The 17,157-nt window shown below is 37.2% G+C and overlaps 1 long non-coding RNA gene across 1 annotated transcript in view; it reads left to right on the top strand.

The window, feature by feature from the left end:
* The first annotated feature begins 312 nt into the window (after window positions 1-312).
* Window positions 313-17,157, top strand: part of LOC309604817 — a 405,061-nt gene continuing 388,216 nt past the window's right edge. Inside the window, exon 1 of the long non-coding RNA XR_014231081.1 lies at window positions 313-3,703. This is a non-coding gene — a long non-coding RNA (uncharacterized lncRNA). The remainder of the gene's footprint in view (window positions 3,704-17,157) is intronic.

Raw genomic sequence — 17,157 nt, 5'->3', positions numbered from 1 at the left:
AGCTGCTATAAATTTCTACAGGCTATTAGGTAGGTGCATGTATAAATTCCTAAGAGACTGCCAAACTGTTTTACAAAGTAATTATGCCTTTTTACATTCCCACCAGGAATATATGAGAGTTTCAGTAGCTCCACATTCTCCACAACACTTGGTATAATTTTTTTTTTTTTAATTTTTATGTATTTATTTATTTTTGGCTGCATTGGGTCTTTGTTGCTGCACGCGGGCTTTCTCTAGTTGCGGCGAGCAGCGGCTTCTCTTCCTTGCGGCGTGCGGGCTACTCTTCCTTGTGGCGTGCGGGCTTCTCATTGCAGTGGCTTCTCTTGTTGCAGAGCATGGGCTCTAGGTACGCAGGCTTCAGTAGTGTGGCACGCGGGGTCAGTAGTTGTGGCGTACGGGCTTAGTTGCTCCGCGGCATGTGGGATCTTCCCGGACCAAGGCTCAAACCCGTGTCCCCCACATTGGCAGGTGGATTCTTAACCACTGTGCCATCAGGGAAGTCCAGTATAATCATTTTTTAATTTTGGTCATTCTAATGAGTGTGTAGTGGTGTCTCATTGTGGATTTAATTTACATTTCCCTGATGAACAATAATGTTGAACATCTTTTCATATGCTTATTTGCCATTCATATGCCTTTTGCTAGTGGAGTGTCTATTCAAATATTTTGCCCATTGTTTAATTCAGTTGTTTGATTTTTTCATTATTGAATTTTGAGATTTCTTTACATATTCTGGATATAAGCCTTTCATCAGATATATGATTTGCAAACATTTTCTTCCAGTATGTGGCTTGCTTTTCCATTTTCTTAATAATGTCCTTCAAAGAGCAGAAGTTTTAGTATTAATGAAGTCCATTTTATCAATTTGTTCTTTTATGAATCATGCCTTTGGTGTTTTATCTAGGAACTCTGCCTAATCTAAGGTTGCAGAGATTTTTCTCCTGTTTGACATTTAGGTTTACATGTAGGTTTACATTTAGGTTTTACATTTAGGTCCATGACCCATTACCCATTTTGATTTAATATCTGTATATAGTACAAGGTTTTCAAGATATGGATCAAAGTTTGTTTTTTGTTTTGCTTTTTTTGTGTGGCAGATCTGTGGCAACAGATCCAATTGTTCCCACAGCATTTGCTGAACAAACTTTTCTCCAAAATTAAATTGAATTAATTTTGTATCTGTGTCAAAAATCAGTTGTACATATATAAGCAAGTCTATCTGGACTCTCCAGACTCTCCAGATCTGTTTCTTTATGTGTATGCTAACACCATACTGTCTTGATTGTTGCAGCTTTATAATAAATTTTGAGATCAATTAGTGTTAGTCTTCCAACTTTGTTCTTGTTTTGGCTGTTCTAGATCCTTTGTATTTCCATGTGAATTTTAAAAATCAGCTTGTTAATTTTTATAAAACAGGCTTACTGAAATTTTTATTTGAATTGCATTTAATTTATAGATCAAATCTTTGACAACAAACATCTTAACAATATTGAGTCTTCCAACATATAGCTCCATTTACTTAGGTCTTTAAAAATTTCTCTCAGCAATGGTTTACAGTTTTCAGTGTACAATTTTGTATATTTTTGTCTGGTTTATCCCTAAAGGTTTCATGTTTTTGATGCTATTATAAATGGTACTTTAAAAATTAATTTCTGACTGTTTGTTGCTACTGTATAAAAGCAAAATTAATTTTGTATATTGAGCTCATATCATGAAACCTTGCTAAATTTGGTTTTCAATTCAAATAAGTTTTTTGTAGATTTCATACAATATTCTACATAGATGATTATGCTGTCTTCTAAGTCAGTTTTCCTTCATCTTTCAATATGGCTGTCTTTTGTTTCTCATCCTTTCTTTAAATCACTGGCTAGAACCTCTGGCACAATATTAAATGTAAGTAGTGATTGCAACCATCCTTGCCTTATTCTTGATCTTAAAGGAAAACATTCAGTCTTTCACCATTTAGTATGATATAACCTATAAGTTTTTGGTAAATTCCCCTTAATCCGGTTATGGAATCATTTTCATTCTTAGTTTGTTGAGAGTTTTAACCAGGAATTGATATTAGATTTTTGTCAAATGCTTTTCTACACCTATTTATATGATTGTACAACTTTTCTCTTTTAGTTTGTTGATAAAATGAATTGCATTCATCCATTTTCTATTGATTTTCTATTGCTAAATCACTGTTGCATGTCTCAGATAAATCATACTTAGTCATGATGTCCTTTACATGCTTTTGGACTCAATTTGCTAAAATCTTGTTCAGAATTTTAGTATCTATGTTCATGAGGGATATTGGTCTGTAGTTTTCCTCTTTGTAATGTCTTTGTCTGGTTTAGTATCAGGATAATGCTGGCTTCATAGAATGAATTGAGAAGTAATCTCTTCCATTTTCTGAAAGAGTTTGAGTAGAATTGCTATTATTTCTTCCATAAAAAATTTGTAAAATTTACTAGAAGCCATATCCCTTTGGACTTTCTTTGAGAAACACCTTTAGTTTCAGTGAATGTTTTTCTGTTTTATATTTCTTTAGTTTCTGCTCTGATAATTTTCTTTTTTCTGCTTAATTTGGGTTTAATTTTTTTTTTCTTCTTCTAGTTCTTTAGGTAGGAGTTGAGATAATTGATTTGAGATCATTCTTATTTTCCAATGGAGTTATTTAGTGCTAACAGTTTCTCTCTCCAACTAGTCTTTTAGTCGCACCCCACAGATTCTGAAATGTTGGATTTTCATTTTTATTTAGTTCACATATTTTCTAATTTCTCTTTTGATTTCTTCTCTTTTTGACCATGAGGAGTTCTGTTTGTTGGTGTAAACTTTTAGTTATGTAAGAAGAATAAATTCTAGAGATATGCTATACAACTTGTGCCTATAGTTAACAATACCATAGTGTACACTTAGCAATTTAATAGGGTAGATCTTGTGCTAGTGTTCTTACCACAATACAATTAATTAATTGAAAAGAAATATGTGTATGAGTTCTAAAAATAAGAAACATTTTAAATTAAACATGGAAATTACATTTACAACACAAAATTATGCATAGAAATACTACAGAAAGAAAAAAGGTCAAAATATTCTGATATCAGTATTTACATGTTAAGAATATTTGTACTATATCAGTGATGAAATGATGGGTGACATTCCTTCTGCTTTTTCTCTTTTTTAAATTTTCTTGAAATTTATGAACTGCTTATAGAATAAAAATCATATGGCATGTTATATGATATATTTGAAAAAAATTATAATTTAGCTCTTGTTAAATTTACTATAATTAAAATAGTGCCTTTCTTTAGAAAAAATCAATTATCTTTTTTTTTAACATCTTTGTTGGAGTATAATTGCTTTACAATGGTGTGCTAGTTTCTTCTTCATAACAAAGTGAATCAGCTATACATATACATATATCCCCATATCTCCTCCCTCTTGCGTCTCCCTCCCACCCTCCTTATCCCACCCCTCTAGGTGGTCACAAAGCACTGAGCTGATCTCCCTGTGCTATGCAGCTGCTTCCCATTACCTATCTATTTTACATTTAGTAGTGTATATATGTCAATGCTACTCTCTCACTTCGTCCCAGCTTACCCTTCCCCCTCCCCGTGTCCTCAAGTCCATTCTCTACGTCTGCATCTTTATTCCTGTCCTACTCTTAGGTTCTTCAGAACCATTTTTTTTTTTTTTTTTTAGATTCTGTATATATGTGTTAGCATACGGTATTTGTTTTTCGCTTTCTGATTTACTTCACTCTGTATGACAGACTCTAGGTCCATCCACCTCACTTCAGATAACTCAATTTCATTTCTTTTTATGGCTGAGTAATATTCCATTGTATATATGTGCCACATCTTCTTTATCCATTCATCTGTTGATGGACACTTAGGTTGCTTCCATGTCCTGGCTATTGTAAATAGAGCTGCAATGAACATTGTGGTACATGACTCTTTTTGAATTATGGTTATCTCAGGGTATATGCCCAGTAGTGAGATTGCTGGGTCGTATGGTAGTTCTATTTTTAGTTTTTTAAGGAACATCCATACTGTTCTTCATAGTGGCTGTATCAATTTACATTCCCACCAACAGTGCAAGAGGATTCCCTTTTCTCCACACCCTCTCCAGCATTTATTGTTTGTAGATTTTTTGATGATGGCCATTCTGACTGGTGTGAGGTGACATCTCTTTGTAGTTTTGATTTGCATATCTCTAATGATTAGTGATGTTGAGCATTCTTTCATGTATTTTTTGGCAATCTGTATATCTTCTTTGGAGAAATGTCTATTTAGGTCTTCTGCACATTTTTGGATTGGGTTTTTTGTTTTTTTGATATTGAGCTGCATGAGCTGCTTGTAAATTTTGGAGATTAATCCTTTGTCAGTTGCTTCACTTGCAAATAAATCTTCCCATTCTGAGGGCTGTCTGTCTTTTCATCTTGTTTATGTTTCTTTTGCTGTGCAAAAGCTTTTAAGTTTCATTAGGCCCCATTTGTTTATTTTTGTTTTTATTTCCATTTCTCCAGGAGGTGGGTAAAAAAGGATCTTGCTGTGGTTTATGTCATAGTGTGTTCTGCCTATGTTTTCCTCTAAGAGTTTTATAGTGTTCAGTCTTACATTTAGGTCTTTAATCCATTTTGAGTTTATTTTTGTGTATGGTGTTAGGGAGTGTTCTAATTTCATTCTTTTCCATGTAGCTGTCCAGTTTTCCCAGCACCGCTTATTGAAGAGGCTGTCTTTTCTCCATTGTATATTCTTGCCTCCTTTGTCAAAGATAAGGTGACCATATGTGTGTGGGTTTATCTCTGGGCTTTCTATCCTGTTCCATTGATCTATATTTCTGTTTTTGTGCCAGTACCATACTGTCTTGATTACTGTAGCCTTGTAGTATAGTCTGAAGTCTGGGAGACTGATTCCTCCAGCTTCAATTTAGAAAAAAATCAATTATCTTTTAAAGAAATTTAGATAATGAAGAAAATATTATATATTTACCCATGTAGTTACCATTTCAGATACACTTTATTTTTTGTGTCAATCTGTATTTCCAACTAGTGTCATTCTTCCTTCTGCTTAAAGAGTTCCTTAACATTTCTTTGAAGGCTAATTATTCCCTACTTCTTAGGCAAGACTCTTGGGTTTTACCCAATGACCCAACAATTATGAAGTTTTACAGATTGGCTACTCTTAGCCTTTTGTGAATACTGGGTCCTGCTGCCTCTAATCCCTTTGGAAGCTTCTTCTCACAGCCTCAGGTAATTTTTTTCACCTGCATGTTTTGATCGATACTCTCATGAGTAATCAAAGGGCATCCTCTGCAGGTCTCCAGGACTCTCTCTCTGTGAAGTTCTCTTCTCTGCATTACTCCCTCCTCAAAGCTCTAGCCACCTTGGTCTCCCCAGAATCTCAGCTCCATCTTAACTGAATAAGTTTCCTGGGATCCTCCTGGGTTCTCCTTCCCTGCATCACAGCCTGGGAAGTAAGGCATGCGTTCTGGCAATAATGGAGCTCACTTCATTTATTTCATTTCTTTCAGGGATCACTGTCCTTCATTGCCTGATATATCCAGTATCTTAAAAACTATTGTTTCAAATACTTTACATTTTTTCCTTAATTATTTCACACGTGAATGTAAATCTGGTCTGTTATTCTGTCTTGTTTGGAAGTGGAAGTCCACAAACCAAAATATTAGCATAATATTTTTCTTTCACTCCTACATCCAATCTATCAGAATTGTCTATTGAGTTTACCATTAAAATGTATCTAGAATATAACCATTGTTCACCATCTCTATGGCTATCAAATCATGACTGATCCAAACCACCATGATCTCTCATAAAGATTATTTCAATAGTCTTGTAACTAACCCTCCTTCCTCCACCTTCGATCTATTTTTCTGCCATTTTAATATAGCAGGTAGGGTGATCCTGTTAAAATGCAAGCCAGATCATGTCACTACAGTGCTCAAATCCTACAGTGCCTTTCTATTTTTAACAAACCTAAACTGTTTAAAATAACCTACAAGGTTCTAAGTGATATACCCCAATTAGAATTCTGCTCCTACTATTCTCTCCTTAATTCTCTCCATTTCGTTCACCTTGACTCTGCTATTCCTAGAATGTGCCAAGTGTATATGTACCACTGGCCTTTGTATTCGCTGTTCCCTCTGCCCAGAAGTCTTTCCTGTATAGGCATATAAAGGAATTCAATGTAACAAACTCTGTACTAAGTACTCAAGATATAATACATTTATTTATCCATTTATTCACTTATTAAACACATATTATTTATTACAGTTGTGAATTAAATGCACCTAGTAACTTCCCTCATAAAGTCTATAGACCTGATAGTAAGAGAGACAGTTGACCATTTATTCATCAGCTAATTCAACAAATATTTGTTGAACATCTTATATATGCCAAGCATTTGTACTGGATTATGGGAGAACAATAATGAAGAAACCATTTTAAATATCTGCCCTTATAGAGCTTCCATTCCAGTGGAGGAAGAGAGGGAATAAATAAATAAACAAGTACATATATACCATATGGAGATAAATGCTTTTGGAGGAAAAAATAAAGCATGGTAGGAGAATGGATAGTGCCAGAGGGAGGATCAGGGTAGGTCTGACTCTTTTTCACAGGGTCATTGGGAAACAATTCCCTGGTACATATTTAGCAGTGATCTGAAGAAAGCACAGGAGGAAGCCCTGTGGCTAAGTAAGCAAAGTGTGCTCGGGGCAGAGGGAATAGCAAGTGCTAATGCCTCAAGGCGGAGTAGCTTTGAGTATTTAAGGAAGAGCAAGAGGCCAGTATGACCAATGACTCCTGTGAAAGATGGGAAATAATTCACCGGTGAGGTGATTTTCTAGTGGAGTCCATCAGAAGGTTGAGAAATGAGGTATTATGGAGGGAAGGAGCCATCTGTCAAATGCTCAGAACTGTGCCAGAGGCTGCAATTCAGTATGAGTGGAGCTTAAATTGTGAGAACTCCAGCTAGAGATAAGTTTGGCAAGTTTAACACCATCAAGGTCATTATAAAATGTTTGTTTGTATTATATATTCTGGGATATAGGAAGATAATAACAAGTTTTAGTCAGGACACTATGATGCACATATCTGAATGAACAAATATTACAAAACAGTGGCATGAGATTACAGAATGTGGGCCAGGTGGATCAGATCTAAGTACTACTCGGGTCTCTGAATAGTCCTAGGGAGTTACTGGGACCCATAGAAGAGAGACAAGAGAGTATGTGGACAGCCCTACAGGGAATCATGGAAAAAGAAGATATTTAAGCAGTATTTTTTTAGGAAGTTTTCTGTTTTGTTTTGTTTTTTGTTTTGTTTTGTTGTAATATAAAATGTAATATTCTTCAGTGTTTCTAACTGATCTTCAGTAAAATAGCCAGATTATTTTTTAATGCATCTGGAGTTGGATTTGTGGTTTGTCCTGTGATGTCAAAGTTTGCTGAGATAGGAACTGAGGCGAGAACAAGAGGCTTAAAAATCCAGTTACATTCAGGAACAATTATTCAATAGTAGTGCTAGAACCCCAGGCATTGGTTGATCTCCGCATGTATTGGGTAGGTGGGCACTTGTTATTGGAAAATTGCTCTGTTGTGCTATTATTACATGTCTCATATACTCTGGATTTTTGTACCCCTTTTTAGACTGGACCATGGGAACTCTTCACAGGGTTCCAAAGAATAAGAATATAGTGTCCTACTCACTCATTTAAAAAGAATTTTGAAGGCCTACTCTGAGCCTCCCAGTGTTCTGCATGACCCCTCCTAAAGCTTATCTTCTCAAGGGGAGAGGCAGACAGTAAACGAAAGAAGTATGTAAACAAATGATAACTTATTGTCAATCTCATGAAAAACTTAAGTCAGGCAAAGGAGATACAGGCAGTTACGGGAGGAATGCAATTTTAAATAGAGTAGCAACAAAAGACCTCATTAAGAGAGTGACTTTTGAGTAAAGAGCTGAAAGAGGTGAGAGAGAGAGCCTTACAAAGGAAAAGACTTTTGATGGACAGCAAGGAGACCAAAGTGACCAGGTAGAAACTGGTAGGAGATGGAAGGGAGAACAGGGTAGGTGTAGGAACCGGCTTACGTAAGACCTTTGAAACCGTGGTAAGATTTGGCTTTTACTCTGAGTGGTATGGAAAGCCCTTGGATGGTTTTGAGCAAAAGAGTAACCTTATGTTTTGATAAAACAGATCTGGGTTAGAAAGAGCCTGAGGGGAATCAGAATTAGAATCAGGGAGCCCAGACAGGAAGTGATAGTAAGAGGTTCCAGTGGCTCAGGCCAGAACGATAGCAGTGGGGTGGTGAGAAGTGGTCTAATTCTGGATTTAATCTGCAGGTTGAGCTAACAATATTTGCTGATGAATTTGATGCTGGTGATTTGCATGTTCAATGCAGAGTTTCACCTTGAGAGACATTAAAATCCACCTTGCATATGAACTGCACGGCTGTGCTTAACAGGAAGAGCTCTGAGCAAATTCTAACTTAGAAACACACCTTTCCAGAAAAAATGAAAAACTTAAATCACTCTTTTAAACATGTGGTTATATATTCTTTTCTAATAGCTAAAGAGATAGGGAGCCTGAGGTTTAACAACAATCCTTACAGGCTTCCTTTAAAAGGATTCAAATTTAATCTCAGTAATAAAGTATCACTTCACCTAAAGCATAATATGGTCATTGAAATGCTGAAGAAAATGTTTTTAGTTTGGAGGTGGGGGTGATTAAGGAAAAAAGATATCAAGATGTGGCTTACCCACTACACACTCCTTCCTTCATTCTTTTTAAGGACACCAGGCAAAGCTCCGATTTTAAAGAATCCTTGCTTCTTCTGGAGAAAGTGTCCCTTGGCTCCTCATACCAGCCTTGACATAAAATCAAGTCCATGTGTGGGAGGTCCACATTCCACACAGCAGCCCTCCCTGGGTCCCCGAGGAGTTGAAGGAGCAGCGCAGCCCTTTGACTGGTGCTTCAGTTCACTCTGAATTTCTTTCAACTGCTCCATTCGTAGGCAGTTTGGAAACCAAATATGCCTCAGCTAGGAGTGGGGAGTGAGATTCCTGCCTTTTTCCTTCCTGAACACTCACCTTATCTTTGTCTCCGTTTTGAGAAAATCAAATATCATTTGGTTTCCAAAAATATTTATCTTGGAGCATTGGGAGAATTCCTTGGTGGTGAGAAAGCACTATTTCAAAGAAGGCAGGGAATAAATCTGATGATACTGACGTCCCAGGCAATTGCATGACTCCAGTTGCCAAAGGCAGACCCAGACCTTCCATGGCCTCCTTGTTTAGTTGGGGGTCCTTCAGGAAAAGATCTTATTTGGCAGTATTCCAAGAGGAAGCCGATTAAAGTCCAGTGGGAGCTACAATGCCCTAATTTCAATTATCAATGAAATCAACACTCAATGGCCATGCCAGAAGGGCTGAAGAAGTGGCAAATTAATATTCATTCCCATCAAATATATAAAGATGCCCTCACTCTTGAAAGAACATTTGAAACCTGGTGATCAATAGACAAATATGAGAGTCCAGACTTTTAGGTTAACTCCCCTACCCCTACCCCTACCCGATGCTTGTGGCCACCCAGAGAACAAGTAATTCTCAGGAAGCTGAGACTGGAAAGATCCAAATTCCAGGCCTCCATCTCCTTGGCTGAAGATAGCAAATGGGATTTCTCAGACCTGGAAATGCGTTGGCATATTTTTTTCTCTTTTCTTCTCCTTTGTCTGTTCATATTGCATTGAGCATTGCTCTTGAATTTGCTGTTATGAGAAAGTTATTGTTCTTCCCACCTACCACAGATTTTGGAAGCAAAATCTACAGGCCACCTGTAACTCTTAACTCTAGTTGCTATGACCTGAACCTGAGCAATGTGAATTGTAAGTACTGGAGCTCCAAGTGTTTAGTTATGGTTAATTTATAACTAAACATACTAGTATTTAGTGGAACAAAAAAGGTCATTAGTGTCTTACTAGGAAGCAATTAAATTAACAGCTCAAAGCCATTCATCAAATCACAAAACAGATGCTAAACTTTTCTGTAGGAAATAAGATTCTGTAATGAAGGAAAAGAACTAAATTCAAAACACAGCAAAATACACCCACCTCCCCCAGCTGCTCTCAGAACAAAAACTCCACCTCTTTCATCTGCAGCCAGAGTCCCAGAGCTCTTTACATTTCAGAGAGAGGCCCAGAAAAGCACTGAAGATGTCAACCAGGACAACTTCCCAGGCTGACTCTTTCCCCTACCGCCCACCAACAGCATTTCCTCAACTGTGTGCTCTTCTTGGGCAGTCAATGAGGAGTATGATTATTATCCTATAATAAAACAAGATGTTCAAACTGTGTGCTGTGAAATGTAATACTAATTAAGTGATATACGCTCCCTAAAAATAACCTTTAAGCTTAGATTATATTTGATAGACATTTTAAAAACATGTATTGAGTATATGCTGTATACTTGGAATGAAATGGGACTAAATACTAAGATTAATAAACCATGGTCCTGACCTTGAGGAATATGCCCTAAGGAATGCAATAGAAGCACATCAACAGAAAGACCATGGGTGCTAGAGGCAGAAAAACAGAATTCTGGTCCTGTCGTTGTCATTGACTAGTCAATTGACTTCGGGAAATTAGCTTAACTGCCTAAGCTTCAGTAGCATCATATGTTAAATGGAAATAATACTTAGTTCATGGAGTTGTTGTAAAGATCAAATGGGAAAATGATGAATCAGTAAGAATTAGAGGGCACATTCAGATTAGGATAATTTGAGAAGAGATGAACAAAGGTACCCTTTTAAAAAGTGTGAGCTTGGTATTAGAAGACCACAATGCAGCACTCCATGGCTGGTTTAGCGGGTGATGGCCAAGGAGTTGAGGGCAGTTGACAGAATGCTGAAGTATAGAGGGCAGTGTAGAGAGGGCAGCCTGACAGAAGTTAGGACTCCTGGTGGACTTCACAGCGAGCTCACATGGTTCTTTCCTTCCTTTCCCCAATTCTCTGCCAGGGCTCCCCCATTGGCTTAACTCAAGGTTGTCAACTGAGTTGGCACATACGGCTCATTCTCCAAATACACAGAGAAGGGTGGAGGCTGGAGAAAGAATCTTCTAGAAGGGCCAACATATAATATCCAGCCCAAATGATCTGTAAAATCTAGGTTACATAATAGTATGAATGATCCTAATACTATTGAGTTCTTTCTCTATATGGACTGTGCTAAATGCAGTGTATGCACTTCATCTTTTAATTCTGTAAGAAAGGTACAATCATTATCTTCAGACTCTATATGAAGAATCTGAGGCAAAGCAATGGTAAATAACTTTAAAAAGCTAAGTGAAGTAGGAATTCACACCCAAATCTGACTCTAGAGTTCACACCTGCTATGATGTACCATCTCCCACACAATGGATAAGTACTGATTAATTGATGCAGTTAAGGTTTTCCACAGCATTTAATCTTTACTCTTAACTTCAAAAAGCCTCTAGTTTCTCTTGCAATACAATCCAAGTTCCTCACCTTCAGGTCTGGGCAGCCCCACATTCTCCTGGATAGGCACTTAAGGAGGCCATTAACTCAAATCACTCATATATGAGTGCTCTTTTGAAAAGCAGTATGAGAAGATAAGACTGAAGTTATTGTTATAGGCATACTACCACATCAAGACTGTCACATTCCCCACTCTGCTATTAACTCAATATGACTGTGGACAAAGCTGCTCCTTCCCTCAGCTTGTTTCCTCACCAGTAAATTGGCAAAGCCAAGGAAAAAGGGGAAGTTCAGTGAGGTGATCTTAAGGTTCCCCACTCTAAGATTCTGTACATTTATTACGTTTTACAAGGTATTAAATACTCATGAAATATCTATATTCTTTTAATGATTTGTTGTAATGGGCTTCCTCTGTTGATGTGTTCAGAATAGAGTTTAGCATTGATGAGATTATGGCTGATTTTTTTCTGATTCATCCCTTTACCAATATCCATGATACATCATCAGAAATAAAGCAGAAACCTTATATGTAACCCAAAGATGATAAGAAATATGTGGAATGAGAATAAAGAGTTAATTTTTATTAAGTATTGTACTGTGTGCTCTACAGGTTTTATGCAATTTTATAAAGCAATGATTATTAAGAGTTAGGACATAGCACCAACTGATTTTTACTAGCTGGCTGATGTTGAGAGACAATTCTCCATAGATCTCTAGCATTTCTTCAGGTTTTGTGAGAGAGGTATCTTTCAAGTATGTTGTACAACACAGAATGACAGAGATAGTGACTCTTCTGGATCAGAGGTTAGGTTTGCTTACTGCTTATTATAAAAGATTCAAATCCTTAAGCTTAGGGCTCCTCAGCTGTGACACAGAGCCGCAGTGTGAACATAGAGCAACCACCTGGGCAAGCTCTACATCACTCCCATGAGGCTGGTAAGTAGGGGAAGGGGACAAGGAGAAATGGGGCAAATATGATGTTCATGAAGATTGCTGTGCCATGAGAATACAGTTCTTTGTTTTTGACTCAGGAGTCTTATGTCTCTGCCAGCATCCATGAAACTATGGAAGGATAACTTGCTAGCTTACCAGTAGGGTAAAACCTCAGACCCACCCCCAAGATTCTTGACAGCCATGTGACCTTGAACTATTCATTTTTTCTCTCTGAGCTTCCTTTTTACCTATAAGATGGCCTCTCTTATCCTATGCCCCCTGGTTCTTTGTTTTTAAATATTTAGAAATATTTCAAGCGGACATTTTTAAAATTTCAAAGTGTCTATGCATAAGCACTAAATTAAAAGCAAACAAACAGAATGTGTTTGTAACTAAAGTGTGACAAGGGGGTTCAATAGGAATAGCAAATATGTACTTGGCATCCACTCTGTACCAGGCAGTGCTCTGGGGGTGGGGGAAGGCAACAAACAAGCTAACAATTAACAAATGAACATGAATATAAACTGAGGTAGTGATAAATATCAAGAAGAAAAAATAAACAGAGGCAAGATTAGAGTGGCAGGGGTTGCTACTTTTGATAGGATGGTCAAGAAAGGACTCTCTGAAGAGAAAGAATTTGAGCAGAGATCTGAATGAAGTAAGGGCAGTCCATGTGGCCATCTGACATAAGCTTATTCCAGGCCAGGGGAGGGGAGTGAGTGACAACATCTGACATGGGGACAAGCTCAGTGTTGATGTATTATCATCATCTGGAGGGTCCTTGATTCTCCTGAAACTCCCAAATATGACCTTCTACTACACACAAATATCCTGAACCTCCTAATATTTTGGGGTGTTTTTCCTCTGTGCCTGCAATAAAATCCAGAGAAGAGATAGGTATTAAACTCCCTGTAATTCCTTGATTACCACACCATGCTTAATTTTTGACAATTCCATCTGTGGCAGAAATTTAATTATTAGCCTTGATCTTCCTTCTTTTCTTGACGATTAAGCCAAATGATAATTTTCTACAAAACAATAGAAAGTGAAAAACTGAAAGAGAAGGTCTTGCTTTGAGCTTATTATTTGTACCTTGGAAACTGATTTTTGTCCCAACTTCCAGAAGCCTAAGTGAGAATGTGATTTTTACTGTTCAGTCATTTTGGCAGACTTAAGGATGTAGGTTTGGAAAGCCTGGAATATATATGAAAGTCATTGATCTAAATTTATTTACTCTTGGAGAGAATAATAACAGCAGTTTTTAATGTAATAGAAAAATCTTTAGTACACTGAAAGAGCCAACCAAGCCATTTGGAAATAAATATTTTACCTATATAAAATATTTTTGATTGATTGGGGACAAATGCTTAAACTTTGTGCCAATCAATGACCTTCAAAAAAAACATATGGGCTAAAGAGTGAAGGAAGCAAAATCCTGGTAAAGCATATAAAAAATAGAAAAATCTCTGGAGACATTTGGTGAACGCCATATGTGGTTGGATTCAACCTTCCATGTGCAATGTTAGGGTTCTCGATAATATAATAAATTATATTTTGTCAGTATTTAAATCAAAATAGCAAACATAATGATACATGTAGCTAAGATATACCTTTTGGAGGGTAGATCAGAAGCCATGCTAAGAAAGCTCAGCGTTTGTCATTAAAAAATGCCAGTGTATTTAAGGAAACACATCACACTTGAATAGACACTTCTCCAAAGAAGACATTCAAATGGCCAACAGGTGTAGGGAAAGATGCTCAATGTCACTAATCATGCAAAACAAATCCACAATGAGATACCACCTCACACCTGTTAAGATGGCTACTATCAAAAAAACAAAAGATAAAAGATGTTGGCAAGGATGTGGAAAATTAGAATGCTTGCACAGTGCTGGTAGGAATGAAAAATGGTGCAGCCACTATGAAAAACAGGACAGAGATTCCTCAAAAAATTAAAAATAGAACTATCGTATATTCCAGCAATCCTATTTCTAGGTTGTATCCAAAATAATTGAAATCAGGTTAGGGAAAAGATGTCTACACTCCCATGTTACTGAAGCATAATTCATAATAGCCAGAATGTAGAAACAACCTAAATTTCCATCAACAGATGGATGGATAAAGAAAATGTGGTATATACATACAATGGGATATTACTCAGCCTTAAAAAGAAGGAACTCTACCATTTCAACATGGATGGACCTAGAGGGCATTATGCTGAGTGAAATAAACCAGTCACAGAAAGACAAATACTACATGATTCCACTTACAGGAAGTATCTGAAATAGTCAGACTCATAGAAGCAGAGAATAGAACGGTAGTTACTTAAGGCGGGACGTGGAAAGGGGGATTGCTGTTCAGACTACAAAGTTTCAGTTACGCTAGATGAATAAGCCTATCTGCCTTAGAATGTAATACCTATAGTTAACAACACTGTAATGTGTACATAAAAGTTTACTGAGAGGGTAAATGTCATGTTAAGAATTCTTACCAAAATAAAGAAGAAACAAAGAACATAGCCTTTGTCACCAACCCTGTAACCAAAAATAAACTCAAGCAAACTATATTAAAATACAATGGAAAGAAAAAAATTTTTTTAAATAAAGAAACACATCATTCTGTTGAATGGCTGGTTTGAAATGACCTGACCATCAACACTACTCAGATTTTTTTCCTATTAAATTGTGGGTATTAAAACTCCTTGGCTTCAGCTTTCTGCAGGGAGCAAGAGCACAAACTCTTGTCAAGCACCAGTTACAGCTTCTTAGTAATTCTGAGAAGAAACCTTGACAAGCACAGATGTTCCAAACTCTGCTGAGAACTTGGCCACTGGAATGTCACCTACGAACGTGGTCATTGATCCCAGCCCAGCAGCTTTGGAACAATTGCTGACAGCATCCAAGATATTCTTTTTTGCCACTCCCTAAACTTCTCAAGAGCTCAGTCCATATTTCTCAGTATAAGAAGCCAATCTGTCTAATGATATTAAAAGCCCGATATTCAAGTCTCAGTATTAGATGCTGTGGTTTCCATCTATGTTTCTGTTGATTTATAAGCAAAGTAGAGAAGCAATAGAATGTAGTGATTAAGAAAGACTGGAGACAGAGAGCTTAAATCCTGCCTTACTTGGCAAGTTGTTGTTTAGCTTCTGTTCGCCTTAATTTCCTCATCTAAAAAGCAGGGTTAATAACCGAAACAACATGAAGGGTTGTTTTGAGAATTAAATGAGTTAATATATGTAAAGGCTTAGTTTAATGTCTTGTAGGTGGAAAGCCTTCTGTGACTGCTATTCCTATTTGTAGTAGGCTGAAAAATGTCCCTCAAAGATATCAGGCTTTAATCCCTGGAACCTTGAATATTACTTTACATGTACATGATATGATTAAGTTAAGAATCTTGAGATGCAGAGATCCTCTTGGATTATCCAGATGGGCCCTAAATACAATCCCATGTATCCTTAAAGAGAAGGGCAAAGGGAAATTTCAAGTCGACATAAGAGGAGACAGATAGAAGGGGAGAAGGCCGTGTGACCATGGAGGCTCAGACCGGCATGATGCAGCCAGGACTCAAGGAATGCTCGCAGTCACCAGCAGCGGGGCAGGGCATGGAACAGATTCTCCCCCAGAGCCTGCAGAGGGAGCGTGACCTGCAACATCCTGATATGGGCCCCGTGATACTGATTTCAGATTTCTGGCTTCCAGAACTGCAAGAGAATACATTTTTGTTGTTTTAAACCACCAAGTCTGTAGTAATTTGTTAAAACAGCCATAAAAAAAAAAACTAATACACCATCATAAATTTGATAGATTAAATTATTGGCCCAACTTTTCACCTCTCCCTGTATCCATGATCTTTGCATGTGACTTGGCAGTTTTTCCCACCAGGGGTAGAATATACTTCCCCACACCACTGATGCAATTTTTTTTGCCAATAAAATGTAGGTAAAGATAGTATGTCATCTCCAAGCCTAGGCTTTCAGAGACATCCTGTGTTTCCACTTTCCTCCCTTGCTTGTCTTCTATGAGATGGTCATTTCTCAGAGAGTCAAGTAGCAGAAATATGTAGGAACACAGAAGAGATACAAAGTAAACTCAGGACCTACGGCCAAATTTAAGCAAGTTTAGACACACATGAGTGAAAATAAGTGATTTTGCAATTATTTGATATATAGAAATAACTGACTGCTGCAAGTATTAATGTGATATTGATGTGATATATTAAAGGTACAAATTAAGGGGTTTTTGCTAATATCTGCCATTCCCCTAGACAGCTTAGTGGGTTAGGGTGGGATTGTATCACTCAACTAAAAATTTTACCCATAACTAAGCCATCCATCTCACAAAAACAAAATGGGATAAATAAGGGTAAATTCATTGCTACTACTTGGCGAGTGGCACAAATAGTTTAGCAATTAGCAACTCCGTTGATTAAAGCCAGTCCTAGACACAATTGTGAAAGAGGCATTGTGTGTTTTCTTGGTCCTCCATTCATCTTCATTCCAGCTCCATTAAAACCAGACTTTCACTGTGCTCCTTCTTAGGTGAAAAGCACAATGAAATTTCATAAAGAAAAATGACAACTTTAAGTTTTCTGGCCTGAAAGATAATAGCATAGTACTTATGATGGTTAATTTTATGTGTCAACTTAACCAGGCTGTAGTACCCAGTTATTTAATCAAACACTAATTTCAGTGCTTCTGTCAAAGTATTTTGTAAATGTGT

This window comes from Balaenoptera borealis (assembly GCF_965194805.1).
Source record: "Balaenoptera borealis genome assembly, chromosome: 1".
Lineage (NCBI taxonomy): Eukaryota > Metazoa > Chordata > Mammalia > Artiodactyla > Balaenopteridae > Balaenoptera > Balaenoptera borealis.
The sequence above is the reverse complement of the archived record's forward strand: the minus strand, read 5'-3'. Positions and strand labels throughout refer to the sequence as shown.